This window comes from Anser anser, assembly GCF_964211835.1.
Source record: "Anser anser genome assembly, chromosome: 9".
In the NCBI taxonomy this organism is placed as follows: Eukaryota; Metazoa; Chordata; class Aves; order Anseriformes; family Anatidae; genus Anser; species Anser anser.
The window spans coordinates 16,859,812-16,872,156 of NC_139729.1; the positions used below are offsets into that span (position 1 = coordinate 16,859,812).

The 12,345-nt window shown below is 52.6% G+C and overlaps 1 long non-coding RNA gene across 1 annotated transcript in view; it reads right to left on the reverse strand.

Moving 5' to 3' along the window:
- LOC310903836 overlaps nucleotides 1–12,345 on the reverse strand; it is a 112,248-nt gene that overhangs the window by 11,324 nt on the left and 88,579 nt on the right. The window lies entirely within an intron of this gene.

The following is a 12,345-nucleotide window of genomic DNA, read 5'->3' on the forward strand; positions in this document are numbered from 1 at the left end:
TCGTCGCCCTCCTCTGGACACTCTCCAACAGTTTAATGTCCTTTTTGTACCGTGGTGCCCAGAACTGCACACAGTACTCGAGGTGAGGCCGCACCAGCGCAGAGTAGAGCAGGACAATCACTTCCCTTGACCGACTAGCAATGCCGTGCTTGATGCATCCCAGGATACGGTTGGCCCTCCTGGCTGCCAGGGCACGCTGCTGGCTCATATTCAACTTGCTGTCAACCACAACCCCCAGATCCCTCTCTGCGGGACTGCTCTCCAGCGTCTCATCGCCCAGTCTGTACGTATAGCCAGGGTTGCCCCGTCCCAGGTTCAGGACCCGGCACTTGCCATTGTTAAACTTCATGCGGTTGGTGATCGCCCAGCTCTCCAGTCTGTCCAGATCTCTCTGCAAGGCCTTTCCACCCTCATCCGAGTCCACAACTCCTCCAAGTTTGGTGTCGTCAGCAAATTTGCTCAAAACACCTTCTAGTTCTACATCCAAATCATTTATAAAAACATTGAAGAGGACTGGCCCTAAAAATGGAGCCTCGAGGGACCCCACTAGTGACCATCCGCCAGCCTGATGTGGCCCCATTTACAACAACCCTTTGAGCCCTGCCCGTCAGCCAATTGCTCACCCACTGCATGATGTTTTTGTTTAGCTGTATGCTGGACATTTTGTCCAGTAGGATCCTATGGGAAACCGTGTCAAAAGCTTTGCTGAAGTCCAAAAAGATCACATCAGCTGGTTTCCCTTGATTGACTAGATGGGTGATCTTATCATAAAAAGAAATCAAATTTGTTAGGCAGGACCTACCCCTCATGAACCCGTGTTGGCTGGGACCAATGACTGCATTGTCCCCCAGGTGCGCTTCAATAACTTCAAGGATCATCCTCTCCATAATTTTACCAGGCACTAACGTGAGACTGACAGGCTATGGTCTTCTTTCTTACCCTTCTTGAAAATTGGCACAACATTTGCCAGCTTTCAGTCCAATGGGACCTCTCCAGATTCCCAAGATTGTTGAAAAATAATTGAGAGAGGTCCTGTGATGACGTCAGCCAGCTCTTTAAGCACCCTGGGATGAATCCCATCCGGACTCATGGACTTGTATGGATCCAGGTGGAGCAGCAAATCCCGCACACGTTCAGGGTCGGTTGGGAGTTTATCATTCCCACCGTCATAGTCCTCCAGCTCAGGGTACCCTGGGTCCCAAAGCCCATCATCAGTGTTGAAGACAGAGGCGAAGAAGGCAATAAACGTCTCTGCTTTGCTTATGTCATTGTCTGTGAGGAGACCCTCCCCATCTAGTAGCGGACATATGTTTTCTTTGGTTCTCCTTTTTCTGTTCACATATCTAAAAAAACCTTTTTTATTGTCTCCCACAGACATGGCCAGCTTCAACTCTAGTTGGGCTTTGGCCACACGAATTTTCTCCCTACAAACACAAACAGCATCCCTGTATTCCTTCCTCGTCGCCTGACCCTCCTTCCAGCAGCCGTACACCTTCTTTTTTTGCCTAAGCTCCAGTAGAAGTTCCCTGGTCAGCCAGGCCGGCCTTCTGCCCTGCTTGCCTGACTTCCAATATTTTGGAATTGCCTGATCTTGTGCTTTTAGGAGGTAGTGCTTAAAGACTGACCAGCACTGATGGATGCCACTTGCCGAGGCGACCGGCTCCGGGGCAGACGCGTGCTGCAGCGGAGCGCGGGATCGGGACAGGCAGGGCTATTTTTCGGGCATCGAGCCTACGTGAGGGAGCCGCCAGGCACCGGCAGCCCCCGTGAGGGAGGCTGACGAGGCGTAGGCGGGGCCAGCAGCGTCAGCGACAGCTCCTCCCCCCGGCCGTTCAAAGGCAGCCCTTAGGGAGCGCGAGCGACCAGGAGCGCGGCCAACAGGGCCGGCAAACAGGGAGTGACGCGGGGGGAGTGACGCGGCAGTTAGCGAGGCAGTTGGCGCAGGCAGGGCGGAGCGCTCACACCCGCCCATAGGGACAACTCCTCTAACGGCACTCTCCTGTCGACTGGGCTACAATGGTCTCCACCAGGCACGGTGCCTTCTCTAGGAAGTCAGTGCACACCCAGACCGACTGCCCGTCCAAACATGCGGCAGTTCAGGTCTCCGGATGCGGGGAGTGTCTGAGCCTCTTGCTGCCATCGGCGGGGGGCAGAGAGACTGCTTGCGTGAGGTGCGAGCAGGTGGACGACCTGGTCCGCATGGTGGCGGAGCTCAAGGAGGAGGTGCAGAGGTTGAGGGATATCAGGGAGTGCGAGCGGGAGATAGACTGGTGGAGCGACTCCCTGCAGGACCGGAGGGAGAGGGACCAGGGTGAGACGCCCCAAAGGGGGGTGGACCCCCTGCCCTGTTGCCATCGGGCAGAGGGAGGGGACCTGCGAGTTGAGGAGGAATGGAGACAGGTCCCTGCTCGACCTCGCAGGAGATGCCCTCCCCTTCCGGCACCGCCTTCTCAGGTGCCCTTGAACAATAGGTTTGAGGCCCTGGGGCTCGAGAGACCCGTGGGTGAGGATGAGGTAGGAAGCCTACCCGGGAGGATGCCTGAGGTGAGGAAGTTGACTCCACGCCTCAGGACTGCCTCCACCAAGAAAGAAAGAAGGGTGATTGTTGTGGGCGACTCCCTCCTCAGGGGAACGGAGGGCCCTATTTGTCGGCCTGACCCCACACATAGGGAAGTCTGCTGCCTCCCTGGGGCCAGGGTCAGAGACGTTACCAGGAAGCTTCCAAACCTGGTTCGCCCCTCTGACTATTACCCGCTTTTGATAGTCCAGGCTGGCAGCGATGATGTTGAAAAGAGAAGCCTCAGGGCCATCAAACAGGACTATAGGGGGCTGGGACGATTGGTGGAGGGAGCGGGAGTGCAGGTGGTGTTTTCGTCTATCCCTATGGGGGAAGGGAGAGGCACAGAGAGGACACGGAAAGCTCATGTGGTTAATAGGTGGCTCAGAGGCTGGTGCCAGCATAGAAATTTTGGGTTTTTTCACCATGGGGAGCTTTACTCGGCACCCGGCCTGATGGCCCCAGATGGGTCTCTATCTCCAAGGGGAAAACGGATCCTAGGCCAGGAGCTGGCGGGGCTCATAGAGAGAGCTTTAAACTAGGTAAGAAGGGGGACGGGGCTCAAACAAGGCTTGTTGGAGCTGTGCCGGGGGAAACAATGGCTAGGCCGGGGAAGAAGGCGATGGCCCAGCTGAAGTGCATCTACACTAATGCACGCAGCATGGGTAACAAACAGGAGGAGCTGGAAGCCATTGTGCAGCAGGCAGGCTACGACTTGGTTGCCATCACGGAGACGTGGTGGGACCGCTCCCACGACCAGAGTGCTGCAATGCCTGGCTATCGGCTCTTCAGGAGGGACAGGCAGCACAGAAGGGGTGGTGGCGTGGCTCTCTACATTAGAGAATCTTTTGATGTTGTGGAACTCCAGGCTGGGAATGATAAGGTTGAATCCCTGTGGGTTAGGATCCGTGGGAAGGCCGGCAAGGCTAGCATCCTGGTGGGGGTCTGCTATAGACCGCCGAACCAGGATGAGGAGACGGATGAGGAGTTTTATAGGCAACTGACAGAAGTTGCAAAATCGTCGGCGCTTGTCCTCGTGGGGGACTTCAACTTCCCGGACATATCCTGGAAACACAACACGGCACAGAGAAAGCAGTCTAGGAGGTTTCTGGAGAGCGTGGGAGATAGCTTCCTGACGCAGCTGGTCAGTGAACCTACCAGGGGTGGTGCCCCGCTAGACCTTCTCTTCACAAACAGGGAAGGACTGGTGGGAGATGTGGTGGTCGGAAGCTGTCTGGGGCAGAGTGACCACGAAATGGTAGAGTTCTCTATTCTTGGCGAGGCCAGGAAGGGGACCAGTAAAACTGCTGTCTTGGACTTCCGGAGGGCTGACTTTGAGCTGCTCAGGACGCTGGTTGGCCGAGTCCCTTGGGAGGCGGTTCTGAAGGGCAGAGGAGTCCAGGAAGGCTGGGCGCTCCTCAAGAAGGAAATCGTGATGGCACAGGAGCGGTCCGTCCCCACGTGCCCAAAGATGAGCCGGCGTGGAAGAAGACCGGCCTGGCTCAACAGAGAGTTGCGGCTGGAGCTTAGCAGAAAAAAGAGGGTTTATAATCTTTGGAAAAAAGGGCGGGCCACTGAGGAGGACTACAAGGATGTAGCGAGGCTGTGCAGGGAGAAAATTAGAAAGGCCAAAGCTCATCTGGAGCTCAATCTGGCTACTGCCGTTAAAGACAACAAAAAATCCTTTTACAAATACATCAACGCGAAACGGAGGACTAGGGAGAATCTCCATCCTTTACTGGATGCGAGGGGAAACCTAGTTACTAAGGATGAGGAAAAGGCTGAGGTGCTTAATGCCGCCTTTGCCTCAGTCTTTAGCGGCAATACCGGTTGTTCTCCGGACACCCAGTGCCCTGAGCTGGTGGAAGGGGATGGGGAGCAAGATGTGGCCTTCGCTATCCATGAGGAAATGGTTGGCGACCTGCTACGGAGCTTGGATGTGCGCAAGTCGATGGGGCCGGATGGGATCCACCCAAGGGTACTGAGAGAACTGGCGGAGGAGCTGGCCGAGCCGCTTTCCATCATTTATCGGCAGTCCTGGCTATCGGGGGAGGTCCCGGTTGACTGGCGGCTAGCCAATGTGACGCCTATCTATAAGAAGGGCCGCAGGGCAGACCCGGGGAACTATAGGCCTGTCAGTTTGACCTCAGTGCCGGGGAAGCTCATGGAGCAGATTATCTTGAGGGTCATCACGCGGCACTTGCAGGGCAAGCAGGCGATCAGGCCCAGTCAGCATGGGTTTATGAAAGGCAGGTCCTGCTTGACGAACCTGATCTCCTTCTATGACCAAGTGACGCGCTTGGTGGATGAGGGAAAGGCTGTGGACGTGGTCTACCTTGACCTCAGTAAGGCTTTTGACACCGTTCCCCACAACATTCTCCTCGAGAAACTGGCTGCTCGGGGCTTGGACTGGCGTACGCTTCGCTGGGTTAGAAACTGGCTGGATGGCCAGGCCCAGAGAGTTGTGGTGAATGGAGTCAAATCTGGTTGGAGGCCGGTCACTAGTGGAGTCCCCCAGGGCTCGGTACTGGGGCCGGTCCTCTTTAATATCTTTATTGATGATCTGGATGAGGGCGTCCAGTGCACCCTCAGTAAGTTTGCAGACGACACCAAGCTAAGTGCGTGTGTCGATCTGCTCGAGGGCAGGAAGGCTCTGCAGGAGGATCTGGATAGGCTGGAGCGATGGGCTGAGGTCAACTGCATGAAGTTCAACAAGGCCAAGTGCCGGGTCCTGCACCTGGGCTGCAACAACCCCAAGCAGAGCTACAGGCTGGGAGATGAGTGGCTGGAAAGCTGCCTGGCCGAGAAGGACCTGGGAGTATTGGTGGATAGTCGGCTGAATATGAGCCAGCAGTGTGCTCAGGTGGCCAAGAAGGCCAACGGCATCCTGGCCTGTATAAGAAGCAGTGTGGCCAGCAGGTCGAGGGAAGTGATTGTGCCCCTGTACTCGGCTCTGGTGAGGCCGCACCTCGAGTACTGTGTTCAGTTTTGGGCCCCTCGCTACAGGAAGGACATGGACGTGCTCGAGCAAGTCCAGAGAAGGGCGACCAAGCTGGTGAGGGGTCTGGAGAACAAGTCTTACGAGGAGCGGCTGAGGGAGCTGGGCTTGTTCAGCCTGGAGAAGAGGAGGCTCAGGGGCGACCTCATCGCTCTCTACAGTTACCTGAAAGGAGGCTGTAGAGAGGTGGGGGTTGGTCTATTCTCCCACGTGCCTAGTGACAGGACGAGGGGGAATGGGCTAAAGTTGCGACGGGAGTTTTAGGTTGGATGTTAGGAAGTACTTCTTTACCGAAAGGGTTATTAAGCATTGGAACGGGCTGCCCAGGGAGGTGGTGGAGTCACCATCCCTGGAGGTCTTTAAAAGACGTTTAGATGTAGAGCTTAGGGATATGGTTTAGTGGAGTACTTAGTGTTAGGTCGGAGGTTGGACTCGATGATCTTGAGGTCTCTTCCAACCTAGAGAAATCTGTGAATCTGTGATGCCAGTGCCTTCAAAAGCAGTTTCCCAGGGGACCTTGCTGACTAGTTCCCTGAGCAGCCTGAAGTCTGCTTTCCCCATATCCAGGGCTGAAGTTTTGGTGACAGTTTCCCTTCTGTCACCATAAATTCTAAACTCAACCACTTCATAGTCACTATGACTGAGATGGCCGCCAATTGCCAGATCTCCCACAAGACCCTCTCTGTTCTCCAGCAACAGATCTAGGAGGGCACCTTTCCTAGTTGGCTCTCTTAGCACCTGCACCAAGAAGTTATCATCTAGGTGCTTTATGAACCTCCTGGACTTGCTCGTGTCAGCCGTGTGGTGATCCCAGTTGACGTCTGGCACAAAAGCCAGTCTACACAAAGCCTCCCTGGTTCACTGCAGACGGATCATCTCCTTCAAAACTGAAGAGCGAATTCATGCCATGCTCTGCACCAGCTATCCGTGGGTTTGAAGTGAGGTTTGGTCCCAGACCAGAAAAGCATTTGTCTCTGTGTCTTGGGCCCAGCTAGGCCGGAGCAGCCATTACCTGCTGCCAGAGCTGGGTCTGCCCCTTGCGTTCACAGTGCCGTTCACCTGCCCCTCTCTGGGGTCAGTCGAAAGCACTAACCCAGAAGACAACGACTTGCTGGTGTAGCCCCTGACCAAACTCACCCCAGAGGCAGCCAAGAACAGGCACTGGCACGTGGGACGAGAGCTCGTGTCCAGCAGTGAGGAAGAGCCTGGCTGCAGGCCCGCGGCTGTGGGAGCAGGCAGCCCTTTGGTCACCTCATCCGTGGTATCAAACCATGTCCCCAGCACCAGCTGTCCTCACCCCAGGCAAAACGGCTGGATCAGGGGGCTGTGGAAGATTTCTAGCCACCACTAGATCAATGAGAGATCCAAGGCCCTAGGTTGGCTTTTGCTTTGAACCAAACCAGGCCTTCCTTCCTCTGCTGGCCAGTGTCAGACATGAAAATTAACGAAAATGAACACGAGCACATTAAAGCCATGCAGCTACGACGGATACACAGAGACAAGGTCATCTCAGCACAGATGGCTGCTCGGAGTATTTCTAGCAGTGTTTGTAACCAACCAGCCCAGAGACAGCCGGGGCCACCACGGACCCCCAGGTCCCCCAGCCATGTGTCCACAGGCAGTCTGCAGAGAGCGATGCATGACGGCAGCCTGCTGACAGCCTGCTCGGCCTTCCTGACAGCAAATAAATGGCCTGAGCTTCGTAGCAGCGCTGTGCCAGGCTGCCAGCTGTGCTCTGCTCCGCTCTGGGTGCACCAGGGACACGGCTTCAGCCATGCCCGTGCTGACAGCCTGGCCTCAGAGCTGGGAGCAAGTCTGCTTATTTATGTATTTAAACCAGAACCAAACAAACAAAATCCAACCAAACTACAACAAAAAAAGCCCTTTTTACTCAAAAGTGAAAGAGGCTTGTGGCCAAAATTTCCCGTTTTGCAGCATTTCAGAAAGCTCCAGTCTTTGTTCTGGACTGAAACTCCAGCCCAGTTGGCATGAGTCCCGTGGGTTTCAGGGCAGCTCTGATTTCTTTCTCCAGCTTACACTGCTGAAAGCACTGGCTTACAGAAGGTGAACAGCTTCTAAGAGATGGGCTGGAGCCAGCCCTGGCCTCCCTTATCACTGTTTTCCAGGGCTTTTGGTGCAATTGGCCAGCAACTAGCTAGCAGGGGAGGGCACCCACAGTAGAAGCAGAGAGCCGAGGACTGCTGGAGACAACAGCCCCTGGAACAGCCTTGGCTGAGGTGTGCAGTAACGTCACAGTGAGACTGCCCATAAAATGCTCTGGAAAGGAGTTAACTACACTTCTACTGGACTCTTCACCTTTGTGATAATCCGAGATAGTTATCCTCCATGCAAAGCAGCAGTGCTGTGTCTCCCCATGGTAAATAACAGTGTTTTACTGAAATTGAATGAAATAGCACTTCTTTTGTTGGGTCAAGCTCCTGAGCTGTACAAGGGGAAAACTAACAAATAAAATAAAAAAAAATAAAAAAAAAAGCACATTGCTAATAAATCTGCTGTTCTGAGCCTTCCCAACCTGCAAAGGTCTGGATGCTGCAGTAAATGCCAGCTGCCTCTGGCAGCCTGCTCCCAGCCCGCCTGCCCTTGCCCACCCCGAGGGGAGCAATTCAGCCTTGTGCTTGCTATGCAGACCCCAGAGCAAGGCAAGCTGGGCCCTGCTCCCAGCCCTCCCTCTGCTTTGTGATGCTGTGCAGCTCAGAGCCCTTCTCTGAGCCTCAACCCCCCTACCTGTACCGAAAGGACAAGCCACTGGTCTCTTTGCAAAGCTCCAGGCACGCAGTGCAGCAGCAGGGAGAGGGAAGGACGAGAACTCTCCTCGCTGCTGCTCTGTGTGCAACAGCCTGAGCTTGAGGGATGACGAGAAATGGGCTCAGGCCTCCTCCAGGTCTGGTTTTGGATGCAAACACCCTCTTTGCTGAGGATGTACAAATCTAAATCTCCTTCCTCCTGTACTGCTGCTTGTTTTCCTACAGTGCCAGTGAAAAATGACATTTTTTTTCATTTGAAAATAAAAGTGCTTAGCTGGCAAGAAAAGCTCCATTAAAAAGGCAATGGAAGCTGTCACATCTGTACCGCCTGAACACCATCTGTCTCCCAAGTTTATTCTGAAAGAAAACAAATCCCATCCAGTTCTCAAGCCATATATCAGTAAAATGCTTGGCGGTGGCACTAGGAGAAGGAACGAACACATTTCAATTAGACAATGGCATCATAAACCACCAGCTCAGTAAATAAAAACCTGGAGGTTAACATTTGTAGAGATTAAGTAGTCTGTTAAGTAAAGTTTACCATGGCACGTTAGGCTTTTTGTAATACATAGCTGTGTACATGTAGCATCCAAAACACGCTTCTTGGCTTTCCTATCAGGCTGTTAGTTTTGCTTTAGAAATATGTGACTGACTCTGAAGAATTACCTGAGACTCGTTTGGAGCTGCAGACACCTGCAGAACAGAGATGTCTCTGTAGCGAGGGGAAGGACAGCAGAGTGATGGAAGAGGAAGGCAAAAAGGCAAATCTTATCTCTGCTCAAGTGGCTGGTGACCAATGCTGGAAACAGAGGGTAACTGCTGCAAGTGGGCTAGTTGCCATTCACAAAAACCTAATTGCCAGGATACATGGAAGTGGATGCCGGGGTAATATCTTACTGAGAGAGTCCTGAAGTATACGCATTGCCACTAATTTCCAAAACTGTATAACCACTACAGATATGAGATAACTTACTTCCTTCTGTCTCCAAAATCTCAAACTGGCCTCACAAATATTCTGTCCTGGCAGGATGGAGGGGCAGCCGAATACACAACAAGCCTAAGCTAAGGGCGGATTCACTGTGCCTTGGCTGGTTGCACAGACAGCGTTTACAGCTAAAGCAGAGTGAGCCTGGGCAGGCTTCAACTACTTCCCAACTCAGCTAAATGCCTTTAAGATAAAGCAGTACAAACAGTCAAGAAAGCTACTCCTGCAGAGTGCTCCTGGGGGAGCAGGTCCCTGTGTGCACAGGCAGGTCTCACACTGCTTCTGAGAGACATAGTGTCCTCTGCCAGCTTCAAGTGGCTGCTCAGAGCTGTTGTCACTGTGACCCTCTTTATGAACAAGCTTTGGGACAGAATTTTTTCAAAGCACCTCGGGAATCTTCAGCATAAAAGCCACCAGCGCATTCACGCTGCAGTGGATGGGGGCATCACAAACAACCCCTTGGGAGAGCCAGAAACACCGATCCCACCTTATACTTTAGGAAATGAGCCTCAGACAAATGCAGTTTCACAAAGATGCAACTTCCACAACCCTCCAGTAACGAGTCCAGATCGTCTTGGTGCAAGCACTCCCAAAGAGCTGCTGAAACCTCCCGGCTGCTGAAACACCCCGGCACTGCTGCGCTCTTGCTCCTGTACTGCCAGTTCTGCTTCCTCGTTCCTCCTGCTTTTGCATCACTTTCCCCCCCACGTGAGCTGAGAAATTATCTCAATTATTCCAGCTGTTGTGCTGCACCCTGCGCCGTGCTGAACATAATCAAAGCTAACAAAGCATGCTTTGCTGGCTCCATTGTAATCTGGCACTGAAAGCAGAAGATCCTAAATGAGCAGTGCTTCAGATGATGTCATACTCAAGGGAGTTTGGTGGGGAGAGAGGAGGGAAGAAAAAAGAAGCAGAGCTGTAGATTTTACATGGCTGCTTTTTTTAATCATTAAAAAACTTCAGAAAGTGTTGATGGGATGGGATGGGAAGAAGTCACGGTTCTGGGAGTGCATCAGTCTCGGTATCTTTTTGATACGCAGCATTCTTAGAGAAACATCCCCCAGGACACCTCAGATTATGAATGCAGATTTACCTGGCGCTGTGCTCATGCAAAGCCCTGGATAGCCCTGCAAATTAATTCCCTTATACTGACACAGGCAAGATACAGTCTTGCACTTTAAACACCATGATTAATACAATAGTGTCTTGCAGGCATCAATTTCAAACAAAATGAAAGAAAAAGAATGAAAAGACTGTAGAGAAGACCTCACATTATACACACTCCCAGGTTATTTCCTCAAGCAGAGAACCCACCACCAGCTCCAAGGTGGATGATAATAAAGGCATACTGCTGGCCATAGCCCTAGGCATAAAGTCCATCTGCCCACCCTGCCCCACCCAGGCCTGCTGCAGTCAGTGCACAAAGGAGCTCTCGGGAGCTCACCATGGAGAGGGAAAGAGGAATGGAAATCAGTTGCCCAACGGTCAGCAGAGAAGGGACTGATCCCAATCCAGTGTCCACGTGGTGAGAGCAAGCACTGGTTGAGCTGGAGCAGTGGCTGAAGATGCTTTGCACTTGGGCGTGCCCTGGCCCTGCTTTTCTAACTGGGCTTACCTCTGAGAGCATCTGCCAGCAGGTTACAGGTACGTGGTCCCATTCCACTTCTACCTTTTTGGCAGCTAAGTCTCACTGCAAGAATCTAAGAATACCCCACATGCCCGTGAAATGGCATTCCCCTCCCATGGCTGTTTTTCCAAGTTCTACTGGGGGCTGCCTCACCCCAGGTAAGAACAGCTCTATCAGTGTGAGACTAAAAGTCTGGCACCTTGGGGACCCTAAGGACGTCTCCAAGGAGTAAGAGAGCAACAATTTCCTGAATACCACTGATCAAGACTCTCCACATCATGGCCCCACTCCTAGAGACTTTGAAGACACTTAGTGCTTTTGAAAAATTCATGGTGGCATTCGCTGTCTTTTCCCAGATGCTGCAAAGGCCAGAAACTTTGCAAGTTTTCCTGCCGCACCTTTTCAGCAGGCTGAGAAATATTTGTTGGCTTCTCACAGTTTATGTTGACCACAGCAAACTCTTCTCCATTACCATCCTCTAATACTGCATCCGGAGATGTACATTCCAGGGACACTGAGAGCCTTACAAGTGCAGAATAATCTCCCAAAATCTAGGTACAAATTGCCCAGAATGAAGAAGAAAGCCCTCTGTGTGCTGTAGAGCTATAGTACACAGCTGAGAGGCCAATCCCCCTCTCATACAGAGCAGCATTAAGCATACAGTCAGCAAATCTGGGGCAAAGTTTGTGCACCCCTCTGCAAGACATCATGCAAAGGTGATACCCACGTGAGCACATGGATCTCTCACCCAGCACCTCAAGGGTTAATGTGCCACAGCAGACACGAGGTAATCTCTGAAATGAGGACAGGCCTCCAAGAACAGATTGATCCAGGGTTGCCCTTTGGTTCCCAAATGCTGACAGACAGCAGATTGATCACTGTGGGGTTTGAATTTCTCTCCTGACAATTCAAGCAGGCGAGGGCCGGGAGCTCTGCAAACACATAATCTGTGTCTGGCACTCGCTCGCTCCACGCTGAACAGCGATAAAACCTTTTCAGCAAGCTGTTTCTTCTCTGGTCAGCTAGTATTCATGTCCAGCTGAGCTCCTGGGGCGATAAGTACAGCAGCCCTCCTCCTCTGAGGCAGGTAAGTGAGACATACTGTAAAGAAAAGCACGGGGTATCAGCACATCTCTCCCAAAGGGGCTGCCAGCAGCTCAATGCCACAGTCCCTGTGAACCAAACATGAGGAATAAAGGGTATTTTTTTTCCAGGGAGCCTCTGCTCCCTCTCTGCCATCCTCACTAGTAACTGATCCATTTTTTGTTCCTCCTTCCCCCTGGCTCGGTGTCCAAAGAGCCGTGCTCCAACGCAGGCCCCAGCAGCATCTTTGGTAATTCTCAAAGTGCCACCTACAGTTTGTGTGAGTGCATGCGTATGAGCACATGCATTCAGAGGCAGAGACATGCTATA